Here is a 10,955-nt window from a genome sequence, read left to right as displayed (position 1 = left end):
TTTCTTAAACGTACTTCAGACTAGCTATGAGGAAATATATATGAGACTTCAGACAAAAGTCTCCATCTGTTCTTTGCCTCCATTTGGGGATTTGAGGGCTCCCTTCTCTATAGAAAAATTCCCCCTATACTTTTTTCCATAATGAGATATTAGTTAAGTCAGACATTTATACCCCCCAAAATTTCTATTTTCATCTGAATAGTGAACATTTTGTTACATTTCAAAAACATGCTAGGCACTGCTGTTGGCCCTAAGAATGGAAACATAATCATGATCAATTACAGAACATTGAAATAATGAAACAGAATAGACCATGATCAATAATTTAATTGTCTTCAAGGAACTTACTTCTGATAATATAAGATTGAATAAATATAAATAGACATATAACATAACTTCAGATTACAAGAGTTATGAAAAAACAAGGCAAAAAATGAAGAGGAACTGGGTAAAGTATGGAGAATACTACTGTATGGGTGGATCTGGGAGGCTTCTTTGAAAGAAGAGTCGAAGCTCAGTGTGTTAAAGAAACAATAAGGAGGATGGTATGACCAAAGCTTCTAGAAGTAGGAGGCAAGTGGTGAGAGGTAAAGTAAAAGATGGACAGGGGTCAGGTCAGGTAGAAAAATGATGGTAAAGTGTTAGCATCTGATTGTAAGTATAATAGGAAACTCTTGAGGCTTTGAGCATCATCTGATTGATATGTTTAAAGTTCACCTTGGCTGCTACGTGGAGAATAGATTGTTCTGACTTGCAGCTGGGAGACAGGATCTATCAAAGTAGTCTGGGGCCGGGCAAGGATAGTGGCAGGGAAGTGGATGGATTTGAGCTACCTTCTGGAACTGAAGCAGAAAGAATTTGCTAATGAGTTCCCTTGGGGTGAGGGATAAGGGATGAGAGAAAGAAATGAATCGATGTTCACTCTTGCCTTAAGATTGGGTGCAACCCTGTTTAGAGAGTGATCGGGGAGGTCTTAATATTAGGTTAGTATTAGCATTTTGCTAAGTGCTGGTAGTGCATGTTTTTTTTTAATTGAGGAATAATTGACATAGTACATTATATTAGTATTTAATAAATATTTACACAAACTCTAAATAATGGTTATCACCACTTTTCAGATGGAGAAAACTGATGCTTTGGAAGGTTAAATAATCTACTCAAGGTCAGATATGAAGCAGATATGGAACTCAAATCCAGGTTTCTTTTGATTAAAGCCTGTTCTCGTAACCACTAGTTTGAACAATTTTAGCTACAGATTCCAAACAGTATAACTTAGCATAAAAGAGGAAAGTTTTAATCATACCTCTCTAGTGGTTTTACTTGGAAATTATTGGCTCAGTCTTTGTTTACAGCACATACATATGATTCTTGTTTATTCCTAATATATTCCTTTTAGCTACTTGAACCCCAAGTTTGTGAAATACATTAGTTCTGTAATAATGGTGTAAAACAAACATATGAAAAATTACTCTAGACTGGCTACTTCTTATGCCTTTTACTATTTCTGTACATGGGACCAAACACCCTTTTAAAATTTTCCTGTTCCTGCCCTGGCTGCTGGTGTGGCTCAGTTGGTTGGAGCATAGTCCCATATGCCAGAAGGTAACAGGGTCAATTCCCAGTCAGGGCACATGCCTAGGTTGTGGGTTCCATCCCTGGTCTGGGCGTATGGGAGGTAACCAATCTATGTAACTCTCACATTAATGTTTCTCTCTCTCTTTCTCTTGCACTTTCTCTCTCTCTCTCTTTCTCTCTCTCTCTCTCTCTCTCTCTCTCTCTCTCTCTCTCTCTCTCTCTTTCTCCCTCCCTCCTTCCCTCCCTCCCTCTGAATTTCCTGTTCCTCTCCCTTTACCAGCATATATACACTTAGATCTTATCTGTTATTGTTCATTTCCCAATGAAATTTTTAAGTTTACATTTATACTCATATGGAGGTTAAAGGTGTTGTTGCTGTTTCGAGTGGTAGAGTGGTGGTGGTGGTGGTGGTGGTGGCAGTGGTGGTAGTGGTAGTGGCAACGGTGGTGATGGTGGTGGTGGTAGTGGTAGTGGCAATGGTGGTGGTGGTGGTGATGGTGATGGTGGTGGTGGTGGTGGCGATGGTAGTGGTAGTGGCAATGGTGGTGATGGTGGTGGTGGTGGTGGTGAGGGTGATGGTGGCGATGGTTAGGATTATGGCGTTGGAGTAACAGTGCTCATGATTGTGATGATGGAAATTGTGGAGAAACTTTGGTTATGGTGATGATGACAGTTGTGACAATCATGATGGTGGTGGTGGCAACGAGGGTGGTCATGAAGAGCTAAGAAGATGCTGTCAGTTACAACGGTGATGGTTGTTGCAATGCTCGTGGTGATGGTGTTTGTAATATAGTATGGTAGTGGTGGTGGTAATAGCATTATTCTTGTCTTGCATAAAAGGTCACTTTTCATCAGCCTGAGTAACAAGAAGAGAATAAATAAAAGACCATGAAAATAAACACCTTCCATTAGTACTCTGTATGACTTTGGACTCTTCTCGGGGAGAAGGGGAATTTAGCTTTTGTGCTGTTTTAAATCATGCAGGATCAATGGCAATAATAATATATAATAATTATTAAGTTTTTAATTTGTTCCATGTACAGTTTTAGACACTTGGCCTGTATTGACACATTTAATGCTCACAAAACTTATGATTGGTTTCATTTTATGGATAAAGCAATTGAGGCAGACTAAGGTTAAATAGTTTGCCTTGTTCCACGCAGATAATAAATGGCAAAGTAGAGACTGAAACACAGGTGGCCTGGCTCCACTGTCTGCACTCGCTGCAGCTACTCCCCCCTGTGGCTCTCAACCTGGAAAGGCCCCAGTCCATCCTCAGGACACAGTCCCTCCAGGGTGACCTTTGGAAACCACCTGCTTTGCTCCAGCTTTTAAAAGTCTATGTCTATTAAAATCTAATTAATGTTTTAGAATAACTTTAGCTTATTTCACACGAGTACTTGTAATACATTTGTTGTTTCCTTTCAATTAGTAATTACATTCATTTCACCTATTAATTATCATGATCTATACAATTGTTGAATTAATAATACATTTTATATAACATATTTAATTTTCTCTCCTTGTAAATACTTTTATTCATATAAAACATTTATTACAGTCTACAGAGGGCCAAGAAGTATACTAGACTATGGCTTATTATTGTTATTTCACATTCTGGCATAGTCTACTTTTCCTAGAACCACATGGAGTTCTGAACTTTAAATTTCACTTCAACTGATGAGAATGTTTAGCATTCTTAACATTGGCATGGTTTAAATAGAAAGTGTTCTTTGCTTCGATTCAATAAGACAGTATTTTTCTTATAGAACATAAGAATTGGTAGAATGTTGAAATTCTTTGCCGAATTTAAATATCTGTAAGCTGATCTTCAATTTATGCAGGAATTGCTCTAGATATAATTTTAGAGCACAGCATAAATTCCATTTTTTAAGTGGAGTATGTAAAATGGAAAGACAGGTGATAAATGGGTCTTGATTTTTATAACAATTAATACCTTAAAAAATCAAAGTATCCTAAGTTTTGGAAATTGATGGCAGTGATGTTTGTCCAGCAGTGTGAATGTACTTTATGCCATTGATCTGTGTGCTTATAGTTAAAATAGAAAATTTTATGTTACTTATATTTTATCACAATAAAAAAGTAACTTAAAAAATTTGAGGTAATATTTACTCACTAATTTCATAAATCCTGAGTTCAAATATCAGGAAAAGCAAAAATCAAAGAACTTAAAATTAACTCTTCAAATAGAGACTTTGTGTTTTTTAATCTTTATTGTTGAAAGTATTATATATGTCCCCTCCTTTTCCCCATTGACCCCTCTTAGCCTGCCCCAGCCCCCCACCCCAGACCTTCACCACACTGTTGTCTATGACCATAGGTTATGCATACAAGTTCTTTGGTTGGTCTCTTTCCACCCACCCACCCACCTCCATCTTCCCTCTGAGATTTGATAGTCTGTTCCATGTGTCTATGTCTCTAGATCTATTTTGTTCATTAGATTCCACAAATGAGTGAGATCATGTGCTAGTTGTCTTTATCTGACTGGTTTATTTTGCTTAGCATAATTTTTATGATCTTTTAAATTATTTTACATTAAAGTAGCCAAGAAATGTGTTAAGTATTCTGGTGTTTATTGTTTTCTAGTAGTTACTGAGTTAACAGAGAATAAATTTTGGCCATGTGATTCTAGAAGACTTCATACTGAAATAATTCAGGAGCCTTTCTTTAGGCTGGACTCCAGAGCCTAACTATTTTCCCCTCTCTCTCTTTCTTCCTTCACAATCCTTCCTCCCTGAGCACATCAACATACTGACTCTGTTGTTAATATGTTTCTTTCATGGCCGGGGGGTGGAAAGAGCAGCTTTTGGGAAGAGTTGGGTTGACAGTAAGATATAAGAGGTCATAAACAAGGTCAGATTTTATTTAGCAAATGCATATGCGGCCCTTTCACCCCCCAATATTACAAATGATGGGTGCTGTTAAGTGAGAATGACCACACTAAAACCTCAAGTTCAGTATAACCAAACTGGACTCATCACCTAACTCTCTGTACCTCCTCCCCGCAAACTTCTGCTCCTCCCTTTACCATATTGAATTAGCTATCTTTAGGTATACAATGTTCCCTAAGCTAAAAATCTCAGAGTCATTATTCTTCTCCATAGCCTCACATTCAATGACCATGTCTACCTAGTGATATGACATATTTCTGAAACCTTTTCCTTTTTTTCATCCCAAATACCACTATTCTGGATTTTATTTCTCCCTCATTCCCATTTTACTTCTTTCTCATTCCTAACAATAACCACATCAACCTTCCCTATCTCAATTTTTAATCTAAATTCATCTTTCACTTTTCTGTCAGAATGATCACATAAAATACTAATTGCACCATGACACCCTTCTACTGAAAATCATTTCCTTTTTCAATCTGATAAAATATAACTCAAAACACCAATATAATTCCTGTTTCTCCAATACCTTCTCTTACTCCTTTTGCATTTCGTCATGCACTTTCCTCTTCTCCAAATAAACTTTATTCTTTAGTTGAGTAACACAACTTATCTTTTGAGACTCATTTCATGCTGCCCTCCCTCCATAACTGAACATCATTTTCTCCACTCTTCCACCTCCTTCCTGACCTCAATTAGTCCAATAGTTCAGCCTGGGTACTTCATAGCCATATCAAATAGCTAACTATATTACATATAACTGATGTCAAGGCAACTTCTGGAAAGCATATACATGAGCTTTGCCTTTTTTATACCTTCCTTGGTACAATTCCTTTCAGGACCCTGAATCCATTTGCCCATTCTTAGCTTCCAACATTAAATACCTTCAACATGCAACTGTGGTCTGACCTGGTACTGAGCCAATGCCTTGTACTGGCTGTCTTGCTGCCTTATGCTTGATCCCTGGTATTTCAATGGCAGATACTTGATCATTTCATGCCCTGAGAGTACCTGTCTCCTGCTATACCCATTTCCACTGTGTGGGCCATTCTCTAACGTGTTATTTTCTGACTTGAATGCCAGGTTACTTCCTTGGCACTAGCATCCTCTGGACTCAGACACTGGCTACTTGCCTCACCTTTGCTTGTACCCTCTCCTGTGAAGACCGGATCTTTTTCTCATTGCCCAAAGACACTGCCATTATCTAGAGTTAACTTCATTTTGACAATTGTTTTTGCAAAGACAGGATTTCCAGCACAACTTTGAAATGCAAATTCTTTATGAAGATGAATAGTGTTCTGAGTCCTATTAAATGTTGATGTGTGTTTGTTGTTATTGTATTTTAAGTAATCATAAATTTAAAGTGTAAGTTAATATTTAATCATTTGCTAATTACAAATTAATCTCATGCCATTGACACAGAAAATGAAAAATATTATAAATTTAAATATTTTCAGTCCCAGATATTTAGTGTTATCTAAATGAAGGCTGATTGAATTTTCAAGACATTTGTATGTCCTGGAGATGTTTGGAGGAAACCATGGTAATAATGCCTATTGTTTATTGAGTGTTTACCATGTACCAGTTTCTGTACTGTGTATTCATATTCATTATTTATGGAATCCTTACAACAACCAGCCCTAAGAGGTCAGTGAAGTTATTATAATCCCCATATCATACATTTTTAAAAGTAAATAACTAAAAACTGAAGCCAGGTAAATGTAGCACCTTGGCAAGGCCACTCAGAGGTAGAGCAGACCAGGGGCTCTAATGCCTTTCTCTTAGTTATAATGCGTTACTGCCTCATTCAGTCACTCCTCAGGGCTTCTATTGTACCTCTAATGTTAGTGATTAATTACAGCTTTTATAACATAATTCATTTTTAAGTGTATTTATATATTACTCTTTTTTTGGAGGTATAGACATGTCAAAAAGGGAAAGGTTGATTGATTTCTATAGCAAGGTATTATATGGGAGCAACTTTTTTAGTTTTTATTTTTAACTACAGTTTACATTAAATATTATTCTGCATTAGTTTCAGATGCACAGTGTAGTGGTTAGAAAATCATATACTCTCCAGTACCCACCTGGCCCCTACATAATTATTACAATATTATTCATTACATTTCCTATGCTATAACTTACATCTCTGTGACAATTCTGTTAACTACCAATTTATACTTATTAATCCCTTCACCATTTTCATCCAGTCCCCGAACCCCCCTCCCTTCTGTCAACTGTCAGTCTGTTCTCTTATTTATAAGTCTGTTTCTTTTTTTGTTTGTTTTGCTTTGTGTTTTAGATTCCATACATAAGTGGAATCATATGGTATTTGTCTTTCTCTGCCTGACATATTTCACTTAGCATAATACCCTCTAGGTCCAGCCATGCTGTCACAAAAGGTAAGGTTTCATTCTTTTTAATGGCCAAGTAGTGTTCCTTTTAGTACAGTTTTTTTATCCACTCATCTATTGATGAGCACTTGGGTTGCTTCCATATCTTGGGAGTGCATATACTTTTTCGAATTAGTGTTTTAGGTTTCATTAGATATATTCCGGAAGAGGAAATGCTGGGTCATAAGGCACTTCCATTATTTAATTTTTTTATGAACCTCCTCACTGTTTTCCATAGTGGCTGCACCAATCTGCATTTCCACCAACAGTGCACGAGGGTTCCCTTTCCTTCTCATCCTTGCCAACACTGTTGTTTATTGATTTATTGATGATAGTAATTCTGACAAGTGTGAAATAGTATATCATTGTGGTTTCTCTGATGATTAGTGATGATCAGAAGATATGAATAGACACTTCTCCAAAAAAGATATACAGGTGGCCAAAAGACATATATTTTCCTCTTTAATACATTATTTTTTGCTTCCCAGTAGTCAAAGCCATCCATCACACTACTGCCAGAATTATTTATGAGTAACACAACTATGATTATCTTACTCCCTGATGTGAAAATTCATTTATTTTAAATCCTCACCAGAAGATATATTTCCATTTTTCTAAATATATTTTATTGATTTTTTTACAGAGAGGAAGGGAGAGGGATAGAGAGTTAGAAACATCGATGAGAGAGAAACATCGATCAGCTGCCTCTTGCACACCCCCTACTGGGGATGTGCCCGCAACCAAGGTACATGCCCTTGCCTGGAATCAAACCTGGGACCCTTCAGTCCGCAGGCCGACGCTCTATCCACTGAGCCAAACTGTCCATTGGTTTTTAGAGAGAGTGGAAGAGAGAGGGAAAGACAGAGAGAAATATTGATGTGAGAAAAACACATCAACTGGTTGCCTCCTGCAGGAGCCCCAACCAGGGCCTGGGCCAGTGAGGAGCCTGTAACTGAAGTAAGTGCCCTTGACTGGAATTGAACCTGGGACCCTTCAGATGACTCTCTATCCACTGAGCCAAACTGGCTAGGGCTCAAAACTCATTTCACACTATATATATATATATATATATATATATATATATATATATATATATATATAAAATCTTTCTGAAAGACTATGGGATATAAATACATATATACTAAAAATAAAATAAAATCCCTTCCTTCAATGCTAAGCTTAGCAGCAATTTCCTCATGAAGTCTTTTTAACTCTCCATCTGTCTGAAATATTTGCCTGGTCCTTTGTACTCCTGTAACTCTCTGTTGATATTGTCTTAATGGCATCCCAATGCATGGCCCTGTGTTTTGGCTATGCATGTATGCATCCAGCTCTTCTAACTTCATTGTAAGCATCTTAAGAGTCATCCTTAATTCCCCTTCATAACTCGCATAGTGTCTTACATAATGTGGTTTCTGATGAGAAATCTAGTCATTTGAATCTTTGCTCCACAATATGTAATGCATCACTTTTCTCAGGCTGCTTTCAAGATTTTTTCTTTGTCTTTAGTGCTCAGTCATTTGATTTTGATGAGTCTTGGCATGAATTTCTTTGAGCTTATTTTGTTTTAGTTTTTCTGAGCTTCATGAATATGTTGGTTTATGTTTTGCCAAATTGTGAAGTTTTCATACATTATTTCTTCAACTGTTTATTTAAGCATTACACTCATTCTCCATTCCTTTTAAAACTCTGATGATATTTTAGATATTTTGAGTATTATCTCATAGATCTCTGAGTCTTTATTAATTTTCCCCTCTTTTTTATTTCTATTGTTCAAATTGGATAATATCTTCATCTATATTCAAGTTCACTGACTTTTTCCTCTGTCATTTCCATTCTGTTTTTGAGCTCATCCAGTCCTTTAAATATATATATTATTGACTTTAGAGAGGAAGGGCGAGGGAGAGAGATATATAAACATCAGTGATGAGAGAGAATCATTCATTGGCTGCCTCATGCACGCTCCACATGGGGGATTGAGCTCACAACCCGGGCATGTGCCCTGACCGGGAAATGAACCATGACCTCCTGGTTCACAGATCGATGCTCAACCACTGAGCCACATAGGCTGGACCAGTCCTTTTTTAAAATTTTCATTGTATTTTTTAGTTGTAAAATATTTAATTGGTTCCATTTTGAAATCCTCTATTTCTCAGCCAATAGTCTCTATCTTTTCTTTCAAGAGGGTCTGCCATTACTTATTGGAGCTTGGTTATCATTGCTGTTGTAAAATCCTTGTCTGATAATTTCAACACTTGTATCATCTCAGGGGTCACATCATTGGCTATCTTTCCCCTTAGGAGTGTTTGAGATTTTCCTGGATCAGCACATGCTGAGACATTTTAGATTATATCCTGAATATATTAAATATCACATTTACTCTGGGTGCTTTTTAATTCTTGTAGGGAATGTTGATTTCTTCTTGTTGTTGTTCTTTCAGCAGGTGGGTTCAGATCACAAATTCTGATCTGCTTCCTGTGAGTTGTGGTTCTGATATCAGTTCAGTTTTCAAAGTCTTTGCAATGTTTATCAGATTTATCTTACATATACACAATCCATAGACGTGTCTGGAACCTGGGTGTGGGCTACCCCCTAATTCAGTTCTCTAAATTTTTAGTATGCTTCTCAAGGTCAAACCTATGCATATCAGGCTCAGAGATATACTGAGGAGATCATATACAACTTTAGAGATAGCTTTCTTATGTCTCCCCTCACTCCAGAATCTCCTGGAAGTATTTTTGTGTGTATTTTGTTGTTGTTTGTTTATTTGTTTGCCTCCCAAGGCTTTCATATTGCTCTGTTGGCTAGAAATCTAAGGCCTTAGTTTCCCTGTACTTCCTGATATAGCACCCGCCTCCAGGGCCATCTAGAAAGCGGATAGAGAAAGAAAAATTATCAGGCATTCACCCATGCTTTTGGGACCATCGTTGCACTGATCAGAGCGAAAGGCTTTCCTTCATTGTAGTTGGAGGAACCTACTACTAAGGAATTGCAGGGGACTCTGATGGGAGAGATTGGTAGGCTAAATAGGACAAGATATGTTCCCACTCTCTCTGACCTCTGGGGCTATAATTTTCTACCCCTTGAAACAGAAAGACCAGGCTTTTTGTAGAACTCTCTGTACTTGGTGTGCAGTTCCAGGTTTGGGGCTGCATTTAAGTCAGGCTAGGAAATACGAGATGGGAGAAACCTATGAAATGCATCACTGGTTCAGTGGTACTTCTTGGACTGGTTTCCTTCCCCAGTCTGCCTGCATCTCTTTTCAGCATCCTCTAGTAGCTGCTCCATGTGCAGGGTTTGTGGTTGCTTTCAGTGTGAAGGACCAAGTGGAGTGCGCTTACTTCTTTTTAACCAGAACTGAAAACATCACCACTATCCTCAGTTTTGTTGTGTGTAGCTATTTTGAGATCTGCCTGAATTGTCCCCATTGAGTTGGCATGTTTTTAGCCAGAATTGCTTATCTGCCAACTTTGAGACTTCACTGTATAGTCCACATTTTCATATCTCTTACAAAAATCCTATATAATAGCCCTGGCTGGTTTGGCTCAGTGGATAGAGCATCAGCCTGAGGACTGAAGGGTCCCAGGTTCAATTCCGGTCAAGGACATTTACCTTGGTTGCGGGCACATCCCCAGTGGGGAGTGTGCAGGAGGCAGCTGATTGATATTTCTCTCTCATTGATGTTTCTAACTCTCTATCCCTCTCCCTTCCTCTCTGTAAAAAATCAATAAAATATATTTTTAAAAATCCTATATAATAAAAGGGTAATATGCAAATTGACCCTAAGAGTGGAACAACCGGAACAACTTGTTGCTATGACGCAAACTGACCACCAGGGGGCAGACGCTCAATGCAGGAGTTGCCCCCTGGTGGTCAGTGCGCTCCCACAGGGGGAGCTCCGCTCAGCCACAAGCTGGGCTGACAGCTGCGAGCACAGCAGCGGTGGTGGGAGCCTCTCCCACCTGCTCAGCAGCATTAAGGATGTCTGGCTAATGGCTTAGGCCCACTCCCCACAGTCAGACATCCCCCGAGGGCTCCGGGGCTGCCAGAGGGATGTCTGACTGCCAGCTTAGGC

At 38.3% G+C, this 10,955-nt stretch overlaps 1 protein-coding gene across 1 annotated transcript in view; it reads left to right on the top strand.

Annotated features, from left to right (window-relative positions):
* Nucleotides 1–10,955, top strand: part of DGKB (diacylglycerol kinase beta) — a 508,498-nt gene that overhangs the window by 483,703 nt on the left and 13,840 nt on the right. The gene's annotated exons all lie outside the window — the stretch shown is intronic.

The sequence above is a fragment of the Myotis lucifugus genome, unplaced genomic scaffold (assembly GCF_000147115.1).
Source record: "Myotis lucifugus unplaced genomic scaffold, Myoluc2.0 scaffold_15, whole genome shotgun sequence".
Classification (NCBI taxonomy): Eukaryota; Metazoa; Chordata; class Mammalia; order Chiroptera; family Vespertilionidae; genus Myotis; species Myotis lucifugus.
This window is presented reverse-complemented; position numbering and strand designations above follow the sequence as displayed.